Source organism: Pongo abelii, chromosome 4, assembly GCF_028885655.2.
Source record: "Pongo abelii isolate AG06213 chromosome 4, NHGRI_mPonAbe1-v2.0_pri, whole genome shotgun sequence".
Classification (NCBI taxonomy): Eukaryota; Metazoa; Chordata; class Mammalia; order Primates; family Hominidae; genus Pongo; species Pongo abelii.
In genome coordinates this window covers 182,542,729-182,558,386 of record NC_071989.2, presented here as the reverse complement: position 1 = coordinate 182,558,386, position 15,658 = coordinate 182,542,729, and positions in this window count along the sequence as shown.

Below are 15,658 nucleotides of genomic sequence, written 5' to 3'. Positions count from 1 at the left end.
TAAGGCTAAGGACCTTGGAATACGGAGATTATTCTGGATTATGCAAGTGGATCCAATGTAATCATGTGGGAATGAAGGCAAAGAAACTTTCCCGGCTACAGTCAGAGAGAGATGCAATGGCTTGGAGGACGGAGCAAAAAGCCACAAGCCAAGGAATGTAGGCAGCCTCTAGAGGCTGAAAAAATAAAAAAAATAAAAAAAGATTCTCCCCTAGAGCTTCCAGAAAGGAATGCAACTTAGACCTGTGTTGCACTTCTGACCTACAAAACTGTAAGATAATATATCTGTCTTGTTTTGGCTGGGGGCACGGTGGCGCATGCCTGTAATCCCAGCACTTTGGGAGGCCAAGGCAGGTGGATCACCTTAGGTCGGGAGTTTGAGACCAGCCTGACCAACATAGAGAAACCCCGTCTCTACTAAAAATACAATTAGCCAGGCATGATGGGGCATGCCTGTAATCCCAGCTACTCAAGAGGCTGAGGTAGGAGAATCGCTTGAACCCGGGAGGTAGAGAGCTTGCAGTGAACCGAGATTTCGCCATTGCACTCCAGCCTGAGCAACAAGAGTGAAACTCCACTTCAAAAAAAAAAAAAAAATTATACGTATATATATATATATATATATATATATATAGTTTCAAGCCACAAAATTTGCATTAATTTGTTACAACAGCAACAGAAAACATCCAACTGACACGATTTCTGCTCTCATGAAACTCACACATCTAATGTGGATAGATGCAATAATTGGGTAAATGAATAAATGAGCAAGGAAAGATGGAGTTACACACCATGAACACATGCAGTGATGTGACAGAAAATGAGTTTGGGGGACTGGGTGCCCAAAAGTCCTCTCTGAGGAGCTGGTGTTTCTGCCAAACCTCAGTAACAAGCAAGAACAAGGCAGGAAGAAAACAGACCCACGCAGAGGGCTCGGCAAGTACAGGGTCAGTAGTAGGAACAAGATGGGTGTATTTTCCCATGGAACGGTGGCCAGTGACGGGGGAGTGGCATGTGAAGCTGGAAAGGCCTGTAATGGGCCAGACCAGGAAGGAGCTGGATTCTAAGTGTGATTTCTATTCTTCTGGTGTATCACCAAGCACATTCTGTATGTCAGAGTCACCGAGACCTAGCAGAGCACCAGAGACGTGGCATATTGTCTTGCCTGAGTGCTTTGCCATAACAAAGCGCCCTAGACTGGGTGGCTTAAACAATAGTAATGTATTGGGATTTTGATCCCAATACATTTTATTCCAAACGTAATATCAAGGTATCTGCAGTGTTGGTTTCTCCTGAGGCTTCGCTTTGGCTTGTAGATACATGGCTGTCTTCTTCCAGTGTCTTTATGTGCTCTTCCTTCTGTGTGTGTCTGTGTCCCAATCTCCTCTTCTTATAAAGACCTCACTCACGACTGGGTGTGGTGGCTCACACCTGTAATCCCAACACGTTGAGAGGCCAAGATGGGATAATTGCTTGAGCCCAGCAGTTCAAGACCAGCATGGGCAACATAGAGAGACCTCATCCTTATAAAAAATAAAAAATAAAAAGTAGCCGGGTGTGGTGGCATGCACCTGTAGTCCCAGCTACTCCAGAGGCTGAGGTGGGAGGATTGCTTGAGCCTGGGAAGTGGAGGCTGCAGTGAGCCATGATTACAGCCACTGCACTCCAGCCTGGGTGACAGAGTGAGACCCTGTCTCAAAAAAAAAAAAAAAAAAAAAGACATCAGTTATATTGCTCATTAGGGCTCACCCATGTGACCCCATTTTACCTTAGTCACCTCGATAAAGGCCCTGTCTCCAAATACAGTCCCATTGTGAGACACTAGTGGTTGGGTCTTGAACATGTGAATTTGGGGGACATACAATTCAGCCTGTAACATCTGGAAGTGCTGGTTCCTAATGATGGTGGGGATTGCATTGCCAAGACCCGTCTTCAGAAAACTGTGTTTGAAGCAGTCCCCTTCACGAACCACTTGACTGGGGTGGAGGAGGCCTCCCAGAGAGCAGAGATTTGGATGTTCTTTTGAAAAGATGGTACTTTGTTAAGCACAGAACGGAGCAACAAGGAGCCTGGGGGTGTGCCAGTCTGGGGCAGAATGTAATTGTTCTACAGAGGGAGGGAGAGAGGAGACACCAAGGTTTCATGCTGCGATGCCCAGGACTGCTCAGTCGAAAGGAGAAATGAGAAGAAGCAGCATGGCTAACGGTAATCTTTAAGCAACTTACCGTGCTATAAGAGCTTCTCTTCTTGCTTCCTCATGAGACCATCAGTAAATTCCATATTCTGTGAGCAAACTATTAGGAAAAGCTCAAAGGGGAGGATGGGGAGATCCCGATGTACAGTTTACATTTACAATGCTGTACACAATATAGAACACAGACATGTTGTGTCCAGAGTTGGTTCCTGCCAGTGGGTTCATGGTCTCACTGACTTCAAGAATGAAGCCACGGACCTTCATGATGAGTGTTACAGCTCTTAAAGGTGGCACAGACCCAAACAGTGAGCAGCAGCAAGATTTATTGTGAAAAGTGAAAGAACAAGGATTCCACAATGTGGAAGGGGACCTGAACAGGTTGCCACTGCTGGCTGGGGGGTGGCCAGCTTTTATTCCCCTGTTTGTCCCCTCCCATGTTCTGTTTCTGTCCTATCAGAATGCCCTCTTTTCAATCCTCCCTACAATTGGCTACTTTTAGGATCCTGCTGATCAGTGCATTTTACAAAGAACTGATTGGTGCATTTTACAATCCTCTTGCTAGCTACAGAGCACTGATTGGTGCATTTTACAATCCCCTTGCTAGCTACAGAGCACTGATTGGTGCATTTTACAATCCTAGCTTCAGAGTGCTGATTGGTGCATTTTACAATCCTCTTGTAAGACACAAAAGTTCTCCAAGTCCCCACTAGACCCAGAAAGTCTAGCTGGCTTCACCTCTCAATATTATGTAGGACCTCCTAACATTTGTATAGTGTATTACAGTGAGTTTCAAACTTTTAATAACAGAACATTTGGTCCACATTAAATCTTATGCCAACCTAAGCAGAGCAGCTGCCCATCTTCCCCCATCAAGACTTTTCTGAATTTACTGAGGCTTCAAAGGCACAGTTTCAAAAGACTGGATCACTGAATATTTCTATAATTTCCTAAGCAGTAAAGGGACCCTGGATGAGAGTGGGTTGGGGCCTCTCCAGAATCGCTCCTGATACCACTTCAAACACTATGTCCAATCCCCAAACTGTCCCTATTAGAAGAGCAGGGGACACATGCACTTTGAAAACCACCAATATATTGTGGTTTTAAATAAAAACCCAGCTGGACGCAGTGGCTCATGCCTGTAATCCCAGCACTTTGGGAGGCCGAGGCGGGTGGATCACCTGAGGTCAGGAGTTTGAGACCAGCCAGGCCAACATGGCAAAACTCCGTCTCTACTAAAAATACAAAAATTAGCTGGGCATTGTGCATGCCTGCAGTCTCAGCAACTCGGGAGGCTGAAGCAGGAGAATTGCTTGAACCTGGGAGGCAGAGGTTGCAGTGAGCCAAGACTGTGCCAATGCACTCCAGCGTGGGTGACATAGTGAGACTCCATCTCAAAAAAAAAAAAGAAAATGAAAAGTATGTAGTGATTAAATAAAAATCCTGTCGCAAAGAGGATTGGGGAATGTCCATGGTCCTCAAGCTTGAGTGAGGATGAGACATGATATGTCCCTATGGCAGGGAGCCTGAATCCTGCCTGGCTCTAGCATCTGCTGTCATCTTGAAGTTCAATTGAATAAGAATAATACTGCAACTTCTGGGCTATTTTTCCAAAAGTTGGAAAATGTTGGCATTACTGAATCCATCCTGGCTAAAGTTAAGAGAAACTGTGTCCCAGCTTGCCGGGCCCAGTCACCTGGAAACAGGATGCTCTCTGGCTAATGGTGCCAAATCCATGGTGTAATCTAGCCCTTTGTGAGAATTTAGAGTGACTCTCTCACAAAGTGCTTTTCACGGTTCATCTGCTTAGCGAGGATCTAGCTATTAGCTATTCACCCTTTGCTAGAAATATAGAATACAACATTCAGTATAAAATCCATGACAAAGAAGAAAGGCCCATGTCCATGGCTAGAACAAAATGATTTAATCCACCAAAATTTCTTTCAGGGAAAGCACTTGAGGAGTTAGAACAAATATTTGGGGAGCAAGTGGGTAGGGCTATGGATGGCGAGGGCTGCTATTGTACAACCTAAGAATGCACTGTCTCCTGGAGTTGTACAACTTGGGGGTACTGGGAGACCCCGATGGCATACATTGATAACAAGTGTGGCTCCTACATTGCCTTCTGGCAAGGTCAGCCCTGTTTCCTAGCGGGCCCAGTTTTGGAGAAGCCCCAGTAATTTACTTAAATAAAAACCCAGCTTGGCACAGTGGCTTATCCCTGTAATCCCAGCACTTTGGGAGGCCGAGGTGGGCGGATCACCTGAGGTCAGGAGTTTGAGACCAGCCTGCCCAACATGGCGAAACTGCATCTCTACTAAAAATACAAAAATTAGCTGGGCGTGGTGGTGCATGCCTGCAGCCCAGTAACTCGAGAGGTACTGGAGACCAATTATTGTACTGGTCATTATCAGTACAATATCAAATCAGTATCAGTACCTTGTAGGGAGCAGTATTTCTTTGCACAACTCAAGGGAAGAAGGGCAGATAGAAGAACACTACTTGGTGGTTGCATGAGATTCTTTAAGATTTTGATGTGAACTGTAGGACCAGACCCCACCCTGTGATCACAGAGATCTTCTGAAAAATCTACAGGTCTACAGGAGTGCGTCTTTTTTTGTTTTGTTTGTTTGTTTGTTTTTTGGTTTGTTTTTTGGTGGGTAGCAACGAGGAGGCTGAGTTCCATGTCCAGATTGAACCTGCATCAGGGAGGAGGGACATCTGGTTTACATCAGTGATGACTCTTTTTCATTCATTTACTGAGCACCTACCGTATACAGGCAGTGATGGAGGAACAGGGAGCATACATATTCTAAATAGATAAGTCCACATTGTTGTGTGTGATAAAATACACATAACTTAAAAGTTACCATCTTAACTATTTTTAAGTGTACAGTTCAGTGGCATTAAATACGTTCATATTCTTGTGCAACCATCCCCATTGTTCATCTCCAGAACTTTCTCATCTTGCAAAGCTGAAACTCTACCCATTAAACAAAAACTCCCCCTTGCTCTCCACCCTCGCAACCACCATTCTGTTTCCTGTCTCCTTGAATTTGACTGCTCTAGGAACCTCATTTAAGTGGAATCATACAATCTTTGTCCTTTTGTGTCTGGCTGATTTCACTTAACATAACGTCCTCAAGGTTTATCCATGTTGGAGGAACACGGATCTGAACATGGATCTGAACATGGATGATCGGAATTTCCTTGCTTTTAAAGGCCGAATAAAATTCCCTTGAATGGATAGACCCCATTTCATTTATCCATTCATCTGTCTATGGATACTTGGTTTGTTTCTACCTGTTGGTTGTTGTGAATAACGCTGCTGTGATCATGGGTGTATACAAATTATCTCTTCAAGACCCTGCTTTCAATTCTTTTGTCTTTAAACTGGAAGTGCAATTGCTGAATCACATGGTAATTCTGTTTAAATTGTTGAGGAATGGCAAGATTGTTTTCCACAGTGGCTGTACCATTTTACATTCCCACCAATAGTGCACGTGGGTTCCAATCTCTCCACATCCTTTTTATTTTTATTTATTTATTTATTTACTTATTTATTATTTTTGAGACAGAGTTTCGCTCTGTCACCCAGGCTGGAGTGCAGTGGCACGATCTCAGCTCACTGCAAGCTCTACCTCCCAGGTTCACACCATTCTCCTGCCTCAGCCTCCTGAGTAGCTGGGACTACAGGTGCCCACCACCGCGCCTGGCTAATTTTTTTTTTTTTTTTTTTTTGTATTTTTAGTAGAGACAGGGTTTCACCATGTTAGCCAGGATGGTCTCCATCTCCTGACCTCGTAATCTGCCCGTTTCAGCCTCCTAAAATGCTGGGATTACAGGCATGAGCCACCGCGCCCGGCTCTCCACATCCTTTTTAATGCTTTTTAAACAATAGTAGCCATCCTAATGGACAGAGTTTTGATTTGCATTGCTCTAATGATTAATGATGTTGAGCATCTTTTCCTGTGTTTATTGGCCATTTGTATATCTTTTCTGGAGAGTTGTCTATTCAAGGCCTTTGCCCATTTGTATATCTTTTCTGGAGAGTTGTCTATTCAAGGCCTTTGCCCATTTGTAATTGGGTTGCTTGAGGGTTTTTGTTGTTGTTGAGTTGACAAGTTTGAATTTTTGAGTCCTTGTAAGACCTACTTAATTTTTCTGGCCTTTGACTACCAAGATTCTAAGACAACCCCCATTGACAAAATAAATAATCGATGACAATGACTTCCACACGTCACAAAACGAGTAGTATTTCTAAATCTTCCAGACTTATCATGCTTAGACCCTGTTCGGAACAACTTTCAGCTTCTGAGAAGAAACTGGGAATATCTAAGGCCCAAGCATACGGCTTATATTCCTCTCATCTAAACAGTTCTCATCTAGGTAGCTTTCATTTAGCCTTCATTTTGCAAGGGGTGGAAATACCCTTCACCCAGTTCCAAAACTGCAGCTGCTGATGTGTGAAAAAACCCCCAAAGTCACATGTCCCACAGGCAGCTGCCTTTTGACTTGAGTGTTTCTACGTAGAAACACTTTTCCTTTAAAACAAGGGAGATTGCATGATAAGTATTGAGAAAAATTTATCTCTCCTGGTACCCCAAAGCAAAATTGAATTGGTGCAGGATTTAGGTTGTTTATTCTTAAGAATATGTTTTTTCTCACTCTAATACTTGCAAATTTGAGTCTACAGGGCAATTATACAATAGTATACCTAAATGTGTATTTTTTTTAGCTCCAATACATTGGTATGTTCCTTTGTACAAGGCCTGCACACTGTCTTCTGACCTGTATGCACAGTCTATTGTAGAACGCATGTTGTGTTGTATACTGTGCAGTGCATTAAACAGCTGATCATCAGGACCATAGTGTGCCAGTCATGTTGCTAAGCATTTTACATGTATTGTGAATAGTAACCAGCAAGAATCAAGAGCAGGAATCCCAACTCTGACCATTACTAGCCTTGAGATACTACCAAGCTACTGAAGTCTCAGTTTCTTTATCTGAAAAATGAAAATAACATTGAGAGGTGAAGCCAGCTGGACTTCTGGGTTGGGTGGGGACTTGAAGAACTTTTCTGTCTTACAAGAGGTTTGTAAAATGTGCCAATCAGCGCTCTGTAAAAACGCACCAATCAGGGCTCTGTGGCTAGCTAGAGGTTTGTAAAATGAGCCAATCAGCACTCTGTAAAGATGCACCAATCAGGGCTCTGTGGCTAGCTAGAGGTTTGTAAAATGGGCCAATCAGCACACTGTAAGATGGACCAATCAGTGCTCTGTAAAATGCACCAATCAGCACTCTGTAAAATGGACCAATCATCAGGACATGGGCGGGGACAAATAAGGGAATAAATGCTGGCCACCCCAGCAGTGGCAACCCGCTGGGGTCCCTTTCCACCCTGTGAAAACTTTGTTCTTTTGCTCTTCACAATAAATTTGCTGCTGCTCACTCTTTCGGTCTGCACCACTCTTAAGAACTGTAACACTCACCACGAGGGTCCCCGGCTTCATTCTTATAAGTCAGCAAGACCACAAACCCACTGGAAGGAACAAACTCTGGACACAATATTACCATCTTTCATCTATTCTAAGATGCATAATTTTTCACATTTTAGCAGATCTGGAACCACAGCATGTCACACAATCAACAGAGTTTTAGATTTAATAAAAAATAGTATAAACTGTTCAAGATGTTGTTATGAAAATTAAAGGAGATCCCACGTATAAAATGCAGAGCACTGGCTCTGAGGCATGGTAGTCCTGAAATGCATATCAGCAGATACAACTTAATCTGTGTCTTCCCACTCCAGACACCCTCATAGCCATCGAATGGACATCTCAACCTGCCCCAAGCAGGACCCTGATTTCTGTGCTCCACTCCTACCCTTGCCCAGTTTTTTCCTTCCTCGTGTACAGCTCTACCTTACACCAGCTGCTCCAGGCCAAATATCTAGGAGTCCTCTCTGAGTCCGCTTTCCTCGTTCTGAGATAAAATTCATCCCAAACCCTGTCAGCACCGTCTTCAAAATCTATCCAGAATCTGACCATTTTTCACCACCCCTGTGCTGCCAGAGTCACCATCACCTGTTACCCTTTTCATGACATCAGTCTCTTCACTCAGCTCTTCTGAATGCCCCTTCCCTCCTGGCTGTGCCCCTCCCTTCTCAGATACTCCATCCACACAGCAGGCAGAAGGATTCTTTAAAACCCAAGTCCCTCACCTCCTCAGAACCCTCTCATAGCCTCTATCCCACTGACAGCACCATCGTCATCTCCCTGCCTGCAGAGTGCTGCATGACCTGGTGTTATGAATTGAATTGTGTCCCACCAAAGTCATATGTTGAGGCCTTACTCCCAAGGTGACTGTATTTGGAGATGGGGCCTTTAAGGAGATAATTAAGGTTAAGTGAGGTCATGATGTGGGTCCCTAATCTGATGGGATTGGTGTTCGTATAAGAAGAGGTGGCTGGACATGGTGACTCACACCTGTAATTCCAGCACTTTGGGAGGCCAAGGCAGGAGGATCACTTGAGGCCTGGATTTCAAGACCAGCCTGGGAAAGACAGCAAGACCTGGTCTTTACAAAAAAAAAAAAAAAAATCAAATTATAAATTAAAATAAAAAGAAGAAGAAGAAATAGCAAAGCACTCTCCTCCTGCTTGTACAGAGGAAAAGCCGTATGAGAACACAGCTAGAAGGTGGCTGTCTGTAAGCTGAGGAGAGAGACCTCACCAGAAACCAACCCCGCCAGCACTTGATCTTGGATTTCAAGTCTCCAGAACTGTGAGAAAACAAGTATCTGTTGTTAAAGCCATGCAGTCTGCAGTAGTCTGTTATGGCAGCCTGTACTGACTAACACATGGCCCCTCCTGACCTCACCTGCCCTTCCCAAGACTCTTTTCCTCCGCCAATGTGTTACTCTGAACACACACTTCCACACTGGTCTCATTGCTGTTTCCTGAAGCTGCTAAGCTCATTCCTGCCTTACAGCATTTGTGATTGTTGTTCTCTCTGCCTGGAATGTTCTTCTGTCTTGTTTTTGCTGTGGTGGTTTTGCTCACCACCTTCAGGTTTCTACCTGGTGTCACCTAAGAAGGCATCTCTATTCATCCTAAGTAAGACTTTCCTTTCTGGATCACCTTGCACCCCCAATCTTGTTTTATTTTTCTCCACAACACTGACATAATAATATGTACTCATTTGTTTATTGTCTCTCTCTCTGTGACCAGAATAAAACCTCCTCCCAGAATAAAAGCTCCAAGATGATCAGTCTCAGATCTCTCTTTGAGAAGATCAGAGACTGATCATCTTGCTCCCTGCTGTATCGCAGCACCCAAACGATGCCTGGCACATACTAGGATTGTAACATATGTATGTTGAATGACTAAGTGAATGAATTAGTATGTATCATGCTTGCTTTATGGACATATGAGTATATGTATGTATGTATACATACATGTAACATGTGTATGTATTTACACACACATATTCATCTATATATTTGTATCTATATCAACATCTGCACCTGTCTATAAAGCAGGACATGTTCATTTGTAAAGAGGATACAGACCAAGATTTTATTTCTGATTCTATATGGATGGAGGAATTCTAGTGGCAAAATGATGTTGTGTTTGAAAACCAAAAGCCCAAGGTCACACAGCTTCTGGTCCCTCAGAGGCCAATTTCCTTATCATACTAGATTGGCTCTTGAAAATCTCACTATAAATTATGAGGAAGAAAGAAATTCAAACCAAAGAATAGTAGAGCTAGAGGGTTATTTGAGATTCTCTAGTTCAGTCAACAAAAAGTGTGCTACTCCTCTCCCATCTCACACCCTTGGCAGACATCACTAATGGATTATGGCACTTTCCACCATTGAACTTCTGAGTCTTTTTTAGCATAATGCCTCAGGCTGACTTAGCTGCTCAAATGAAGTGATTTGTCATCCCAAATCTAACCCACCTCAATCAGTTTTTGGATTGACAATCTGAGGCCCAGAGAGGAGCATTCATTTGTCCCAAATTGCACAGCATGCCAGAGCCAAGGCCTGGGTCACCCAAAGCTGAGCTGGCTTGTGTTCCTACGGTGCAACATTAAGCTTGAAGGGAACTTAGAGGTCATGTTCAATATAAAATCACATAGAAGGTTATTATTTCTAAATTATCTTTCATTACTTCTGATTACTTCTAAAAATTTTGATCACTTGCTGCCAAAAGTTAACTTACCAGTAAAATGAGCTACAGGAATCAGACCAATTCTGGCTGCCAGCAAGATGCTAAATAGAACCAATTGTAGTCAAGAGACCAAGAAGAAATTCCTGCCTTTTGAGATCAAGGAAAGTAAAAGACAGTTCAGCAAAAATAGAGAGTGAGAACCTTGAATGGTGAAAAGTGAGGGCGGATCAACACGTTTTTCAAACCCGTGCAGGCTGCAGAAGATACTATCACCTTCCTCCCAAGAGCCATCCTCCACTTTTATCCCTGCTAACAGAAACCCAGTCATATTCTGATCTCCAACCCTCAGGCGAGGTAACTATTCCTAGCTCAAGACTAAATCCCAGTTGTCCAAGCCAAACATGCAATCTCATTCCCCCTGACAATGATGAATACAAAACTGCATGTGATCTGATTCTGACCACAGTCCTGCTACAGGACTCTGGGAAAAACTGCTCACTCTTAAAATGAGAAACACAAAAATGCCAGTCTCTTGTTGCCTTTGGACATTGGTACATTTGAGTGTGATGACTGGGCTATGGCAACCATCCTGGCACCATGAGGAGAACAACTTGAGGCAGGACTGACGGGCCCAGGACCCCAGAAAGGAAGGACAGTAGAAGAAACCTGGATGCTTGGAAATGTGGAGAACCCCAGGAGACACCCTGCCTTGGGTCATAGATCTTTCTTCTTCTTTAAACCATTTGGCATTGGGGTTTCTCTTACCTGCTACCTAAAGCATACCAACTGGTACATGAGATACCTCTCATTTCTTCCTAGAGACTGAAACAGGCTTAGTCAAAGCTCCAGGCCTCTCCCAACTCCCAGACATTGCACCCTCACTTTCCCAGTTGTCTAAGGACAGAACAGACCCTTATATCTGAGGGTACCTGGGGCAGCTCCACCATGACCCATGTGTATTCCAGGTGCCTGAAATACCACCCTTAGTGAGGTATCGTTCTGTTTAGATATGCAAATTGTCCTGGGGTAGATTAAGTCCCCTAAGTGAGAAAGAACTAATTGCATCTCTTCTTCCAAGAAACTTTGGCAGACTGTTACTACAGGAGAAACAGATGCCGAGATGGGAGTTAATGCACAGGGCTTTCATGAAGGCAAAAGCCTGTGAGAGAAAATGGGTGGAAGGGAGGGTAGAGAGAGCAGTCAGGCCATGTGATGCAAGACCCTGAGTGGAGGAGAGAGGGAAGGAAGATTGGGTAGAAGCATTCTAGGCAGTTGTGCCAACTTGATAGGCTTGGCAGTGCCTTCCTTGAGCCAAGGTCTAGTAACAGCAGAGTTCTGTGTCTGCCAGTGATAGGTCCCCTTCAATTCCTGCCAGGCAGTCCTGGGTAGGAGCAGCCTCTCAGAGGTGTGGCCTTTGCACAGACACAGCTGGAAAAAATAGGCTCCTGGGGCAGAGGGGAAGGAGACTTGGGGTGGGAGACACCCCCACAGGGGGTCATGTCTGTGTGATGGTCACACTCTGCTCCATCCAAGCACTCACTCAGTAAACCTCTTTCAGTGAAGCCAGCTCAGACCACCAATTCTTCACATGGTGGTCATGTCAACGGCTGTTGTTGCTGACGAATGGAAACTAGAGAAGGGGCTAGGTCACTTGAGAACACAAATGTGTCAGGCCAGGTTGGCACAAGAGAAAGCTGAGCTCACAAGGCAGAGGCTCCAGGAGCCACATGTGCCTGGGGATTAGTGCTGCTCTGGACTTTACAGGCCATGCAGCTTGGGGCAGTTTGAGGCCATTTTCTCTGGTTCTCACTGGCCAGGAAGAACCCCACCCAATCTCTGAGTTACTCATTGTAAACCTGGCTGCTGCATCACAGATTCAAAACACATGTTAGTTCTCACATATTAGTGCAGGTGCAGGTCTGGGACGGGGACCCAGGCTCCTGCCCTCTTGTTGCTCTGCCGTCCCCAGAGTGCTGCGAAAGAATACCATCCACAGAAAAATATTGATGAGGCAATGCCTTGGCAGCCCATGTATGTGCCAGGCACTGTTCTCAATACTTTATAAGTATCAAGCCTTTAACCCTCAAAATCTCTCAGAGTAGATAATATCCTAATTTTACAGAAAATGAAGCCAAAGAAATCGAGTTGCCAGCTCCACAATCTATGCTGGCGACAACCACGCCTACTAGCCAGAAGGAAGGGGGGTGGTGGTGTGCAGAGAAATGGAGCCCTCCTTCCCTTTAAGGACTGAGACAGATACCATGAGTCAGGTGGCCACTCTTGGTTTCCAGGGTGGCTGAGAGATGTAGTCTTTAGCTGGGCAGGCATGTGCAAAGTGCCCAGTTAAATTACTACTCTGCCTGGAATGGCTCTTCCAATCATTTACACCATCATTCATGATTTACCAGGCCATGATTTAGGCTAACATTATCCAAGATTCAGTTCACCTGTACTGGGAAGATACTCCCAACTCCACCCCGGCTGGATTAAATGCCCCACTTAGGGCTTCCATTAGCCCCTGGGATGCCTCCTATGTCACTCTTATGTTATTAGAAGATCCTCCCTGGTCCCAATAGGCCTACAGACATGATTTGTTTGGCCCACACAGTGTTTAAAGAAAAAAAAAATAGAAAACAAACCACACTCACACACACACACACACACACACGCACACACACACAAGCAATTCCAAACATATGGCTTCCCCTTAAAAATCATAAGGCACAACAATACTGGACAGTCAAATGAGACTGAGTAGCTCCCCAATCCCTGTACAGAGGACACATGCACTTTGTTCTCGCAGTCCCCACCACTCCCTAATGTCCCACAACCTCCCTAATTCATTCGTTCATGTTGCCTGCCTGGCCCCCGTAGGTAGTAGCCATTGCAACTCCATTGGACCATGGGTTTTTGGGGGGCAAAGTGTGCTTCAGCTGGATGTACCTTGCACTTGGCACATAGCAGGTGCTCAGAAATGTTTGTGGAGTGTGTGAATAGGTTCGCTGAAACTTTCAGGATTAAATTGCATTGCAGCACAGACATACATTCCACCCACACCCTTCCCAACCGTCACCCCAAAGAAATCTATATTTAATTGAGTTTGCAAAATCAGAGCCTCCAAGCAACTTCACACTAGAGATCCTTTCTAAACGGCAGAAATGCGACAGCTTAGCCCTGCGTGCTCAAGCCTATTCATAGCTCGGGTGTGTTTCCTGGGCAGCTGCATTGTTCTTAGTGGGAGAGCAGCAGAGGCAACCTTCTAAGTCCAACTCCCCCTCTGCCTCTCCCAACCCTCCCTCATGCCCTTCCCCACTTCTCTTTCTCTGTCCAGCTCGCCTGCCTACTGCCTATTCTGTTGGATGGTTATTTATTTACTGTCAGCACTAATCAGAGGGTGGGGATGGGAAATAGGAGCTCTTGCTGATGCAAAAGTGCTTCACCAGGGTCCCCAGGGAGAATCCTGTGCGGTGTGCAGTGCCAGAGGTCACTGTCACCTTGGCCTTGAGGTGGCCTGTTTACCAAAGTGAAATGAAGATATCAGTCAGATGTCAGGTAAATGCTAATGGCCAGCTCCTGGGCAGAGAGCTGGCACAGGATTGGCCAGGCTGGGTGAACCCTTCCTTTCCAATTCTGCAGCACAAAGGCCCCAGTGACTTAGCAACTCCGATAAGAGGTCAATGGGCAAATGTCAGTCCTTGATTGAATGCGCCTTTTGGCCTGGTTTCAGGAGCTCCAGGGCTGCCTCTCTGCATTTCCCTCGGCTCTCCTCACTCCTGTTCAACTGGAGGAAGGTGAAGCATTTGTTGGAAAGCCCTCCCATCCACCCTTTCCCTATCTCTGGCAGGAAAGAAAGCCTATCCCTCGTGTCCCAAGGTCCGAAAGCACAATGAAAACCGGCATCATTATCCTCCAGCCATGAATGGGAAAAGCGGGATGTTGACTATGGGTCGTCACCTAGGAGGACGGATGAGACTGGATTCAGTCACAGAAAAGGACAGGAAACAGTCGCTGCCTTGTTTATCACTGTGTGATAGATAGCACCCCTGGGCCGCCTCTCCACCCAGGGCCTCATTAGGAAGTCAGCACCTGAAACAGGAACCTCCGCATCACATGGTCCAAGATGAACAGGGCCTGTTAGCTCGGTCTCCCAGGACTGTGGATCCTTTTTGCATTCCTCCTATTGTTTTTCCAATGTGGGGGGTTGGCACTGGGCACAGTGAGGGTCTCACACCTCTGCTGGTTCTCACCAACAGGAAGCATCTCCCACATTGACATCTTCAAGCAGCCCCTCCCCAAGCCCCTCGAAGTCACTTAGTCTTCATTCTCATCTAGGCTTTTCTGCAAACTCTCCTGCTCCTCAGTCAACCCTCTTTTATTCTTCTTTAGACTTTTTCTCTGCATCCTCCTGCCCCTGCCACCATAACAATTGAAAGAACTGTCAAATCTTCTCAAATAAATTTTTCTGCATTTTTTTGCTTCTTCTCGTATTTAACCTTGTTGATATTTTAATTTTTTTCAGCTTGTGAAAGATTAGAAATCAGAAAGAATTTAAGAAGTTTGCATAGTATACAACACCATGTGCAATAAAATGGGCACAATTTGTCTCCCTTTTATACCACGTAGCTGCTGATCACTTTGGACTGCTATGAAATACATAGGACATCAATATGTAACATATTAGCTCTATGTTGATTTCTATAGACAGCGAGGCACCTGACCTTTGGTCTGGAATGCATTTTAAAAATCAGACGTGGATTGTATTACTTTGTCTTGCTGCACAGTTGTTCACCACAAACTGTCACAGGTGCCCCTCTCAGCCTTTTTGGTACTCCAGTGGGGGCCTGCTCTGATTAGACGCTGTGCTCAAGGCCATTCTCACTGGCTTGCTATTGCAGGGCTGCGAATGCTCGAGAAATCAGACTCTTACACACAGGTGAGTTTCTGGGGTCTCGTTAGTAAACCATACTTTCAAGTAAACCACCATAGCCTCCACCATATTCAGAATAAGCAAAACCCTAGAAACTTTGACTTGAAGAAGGATGTCCCGTCCCTTTGATGACAAGTTGCCTTGTCACGGGAAGATAAAAATGGCTTTATTTGCCCATTTGCCACAGTAGCTCTGATGATCAACCCTGCTTACTGTCTTGTGCTCCCTTCAATGGATTCTCCATGCACAAAGCAGAGTGATCCTCTTAAAATACAAATCAGGTCAGCTGTCTCTCCCCTGCTTCCAAAAATTCTGCAAAATATTTAGCATCTCAGCCTAACTCCTTCCTACAATAGTGCCTATCA